Source organism: Leiobunum rupestre, chromosome 2, assembly GCF_980474605.1.
Source record: "Leiobunum rupestre chromosome 2, qqLeiRupe1.1.hap1, whole genome shotgun sequence".
NCBI lineage: Eukaryota > Metazoa > Arthropoda > Arachnida > Opiliones > Sclerosomatidae > Leiobunum > Leiobunum rupestre.
Genome location: NC_143385.1, coordinates 7,185,054 through 7,188,954, shown reverse-complemented (window position 1 = coordinate 7,188,954; position 3,901 = coordinate 7,185,054).

The window sequence follows — 3,901 nt, the reverse complement described above, 5'->3', positions numbered from 1 at the left end:
AATGCGTTTCTCGACGGGAAAGGGAAAAAGTGAGGAATATATAGGAGACACGTTATTGATCTGAAGACGACATTTTCTAACTCATTATTGATATAAAAGCACCATTTTTAAAAGCGTTATTTGAAAGACGAATTTAGGAATGTATCTGTAACTATTAATATAACAAGTTGGCAAGCCAAAAATTACATAATGTTGTGTACTGGGCTACTTATTTCGGCGATAAGTTTTAATAAGATTTGAATACAGGGCGAAGGCGCGGAAATCGAATTCCTTTTGAAAAAAAAACCTTTTTACGCGTGCCTACGAAATATTTTTGTACAAACTATGTTGAAATAAGTAAATGTGACAAGTTTAAAATTATATTCAAAAAGTTTACTAAATTAAATTAACTAATTAAACGAGAATGCGTTTCTCGACGGGAAAGGGAAAAAGTGAGGAATATATAGGAGACGCGTTATTGATCTGAAGACGACATTTTCTAACTCATTATTGATATAAAAGCACCATTTTTAAAAGTGTTATTTGAAAGACGAATTTAGGAATGTATCTGTAACTATTAATATAACAAGTCGGCAAGCCAAAATATACCTCTCCTCGGAAGAATGGTCCCTAGTGGTATTAATTTCTCGACACGACCCCCAAAGATATCTCCGCAATTCAGAGTTATTTACGAAAAACGTATTCTCGGTTCAAACCCTGCCCGGTATAAAATTTTAATTTTAATTTAAATAATTGAGACGAAACAATCGAGTTTAATTTATTCAGAATATTATAAATTAAGTAGTTACAACAGCGAGTTGGACTTACTAAAACAATATACAATTGAATTTAACCCTTTTTACAGTACATGTTTATCAGTTGAATATAATACTAAGCAAATTTTAATGAAAGAAATATCTACAGATGGTAATTGTATTTTTCTCGCTTACGAAATACTTGCCGCTGCACGCTCATTTTATTTCAACACTCGTAGACTTCCAGTTGACGTTGTGACACATACCGCATGAAAAAGACAAATGCCGTCCAATTTCCAATATCATATAATGACTCGCACACCCAGGAAATCATTGACTGCGTTAGAAATCGTAGATATCCAAATATCCACACCAAATATATTTACAAGAAGCAAAAACCTTACCATCAACAAAGCACAGAGAGCCACTTGACTAACCGACAGCTCTTAAAGCAATTAACGTTAAATTATCTCCTTTGAATTAACACAACTATATATAGGTCGTTAATAATACCCGTAAATAAATAACAAAAAAACTAACAAAGTGGACCACCCACAGGGCCTACCCTTTAACCCTCTTATCTCGGCTGACTGCGCTAAAACAAGATTTAACCTTTAAAAAAACCAGATTAGGCCTTCATAAATTCATTAATAAAAAAAGACTTTATTACCTATTATGCTTACGATGCGTGTCTTAATTTCAGTGAACTTAAGCAGCTAACGGTGGTTCTGTGGTAGAGCGCTCGACTGCCAAGCCGAACGGTCTGGGTTCGAAACCTGGGTGGCGCATTTGGTTTTAATCAATAGAGAAACGCTAAATTAGAATTTCTTCGATGCAATAATTTCAATTTCAATTCTATTTCAATTAAACCAAAATTTCGCACTCTATTAAATACGCTGCCGATAAAGCTGAAGGTCTAATTTTCAATAACGCGTAACAAGTGTCGGTGGTTCTGTGGTAGAACGTCCGCCGGTCAAGCAGGAGGTTTCGGGTTCAAATCGCGCCCGATGCGATCGCAAATTGACACTAAGATGAATACCGTGTACAACTGGTGGAAACCCTGCCATTGGACGTTGAGAGGTAGCATTACACTCAGCACTCGGTCCGTCCCAAAGTCATTAAGAAGAAGTTGGAGAGAAAACGCCCATATAAACACAACAGACTCAACATGCTCAACCATCAGAACACAAACACAACAAATTCAACACTCACAACCTACGCATAAACATTACAGAAACGTAAAACACCAAACCGTCACGACGGTGAGCGAAAAAACACCATCCAAACCAAACCGCAAATGAATCCGTTAATGTTCACCGTCACACGATGGTTTTGCCAACCCTTCGACAAACTGCGAACGCAGAGATCTCGAGAAACTGCGTACGCAGTGATTACACTTTGCACCGAAAATGCGAACGCGTTCGCAGGCCTGACAGACAGACCCACAGACAGATACGGTGGTTGTATAACCCCTCCTAGGGGACTTTGTCCCCTCGGAGAGGCAAAAAGTATGAATTGTATATCATGCCTTCTTGATGTGTACCATATTGTACCTCTTATACAAGCAATAGAAAAGAGTTAACGTTCCACGTGTTCCCAATTGAAGAAAATCTTCGGATATTATGGTTCAAAAACATTAACCAATAAGATTTTAAGATAAATTTTTCTAAAACGTGAAAATATTTTCCGATTTTTCCAAAAATTTGAATATAAAGCATTAATGTTAAAAATAATACCCTATAAATTAAAACTCTATCTCTTGTAGTTTTTGAGAAAAATGCCCAGTCTGATCAATTCCGGACACCTTGTGGACTTTTCTACCTTTCTGCGTTTTAAGCAGTTTTTGCATCATAGTCCATAGGTGGTTCTTATTAAAGGGACACACCGGTGTTTGAAAAATTCGGCCCAAATTTAGCACGTGGTAGCAGATACGACCATTCCTTTTCTGGTCAAATTCAAACGCCGGTGTGGCCCTTAATCTTTATCTTCTTGTATATTTTATTATCCAAGACAATTCTCCTATTTGGCTTTACGTTGCTACGCAACCAGTTTTGAAATTTTAATGATTAGGCTTAGTTTTTCTTTTCAGTTTAGTTAGTCACATGCCAGATTACGTGCACGGTACTGATGAGCCCCAAATATGGCGAAAGCGGTTCACCTTTGGGGAAATTCTGTCGGTTATAATTTTTCTAAATTGGTTTTTGACTCGAAGATCTATTTGACCCGATTTTCGCGTTTTTATATTTTTTTCGAAGACTTATTGGTACGAGCAGAAATCCATACCTCTACTTGGAATGCTTATCGCGGCAGATTTTTGTCTCGATGTGGCGGACGGTTTTTTTTGACGTCACTATGTTAACTTAACAACCAACAACGTGAGAGGGTAGCGCGCGCAAAGGGAATTTTTGGTCTCGTAGGCGGGGCCAAAGCCATCAAAGTGATCTTACCATACGCTATACGGTAGGATAAGTATTACAAGTAAAGGTATGGATTCCTGGTACGAGTTATTCATTTTGAAATGACTTTAAATTTGTTGATGATTTCGTTTTTTTGCTTCTCTTTTTATTAAGGGCTTTTCTACCTTTTCGCGTATTTACTAAAGTTTACCCCCAAAATTACACGAATTTATCGAATTTTAAAATAATTTCAACAATTTATACAATTTTAACCAAATTTACAGAAAACTTACCCAAAAATTTACAATATTTGGTCTATATTTTCTTTTATTCTACGCAAATTTAGACCAGGGCAATTTTAGATATTTCAAGTAAATTTGACCTATTATATCCCGAATGTAGGCAATTCACATACATTTTGTCAATTTCTTAAAATTTCGCTAATTTTTCAAAATTTACTTGCATTTACCCAAATTTACCCAGTTTAATTATATATGCCCCAATTTAACCACTTTTTTAATAAAAAAAATAGCATTAGAAAATTTTAAATATTTCATAGGCGGGACCCTTAGAATCTTCGATTTTCCTATGTTAATTAACATCTAGGGGCAACAAACACAGCACCCCACACAAGGAGAATGCAACCCGTCAAAAGTCGTGCATTTTCTTGTGTACATTTTTCATTGGTTAGATGCTTTAGCGCCTGTTGCCGTCGGAAGGGGAAGTTCGGAAATTGTCTTCCCCCTCTCCGTTAAGCGTGCAGCGTAAAGG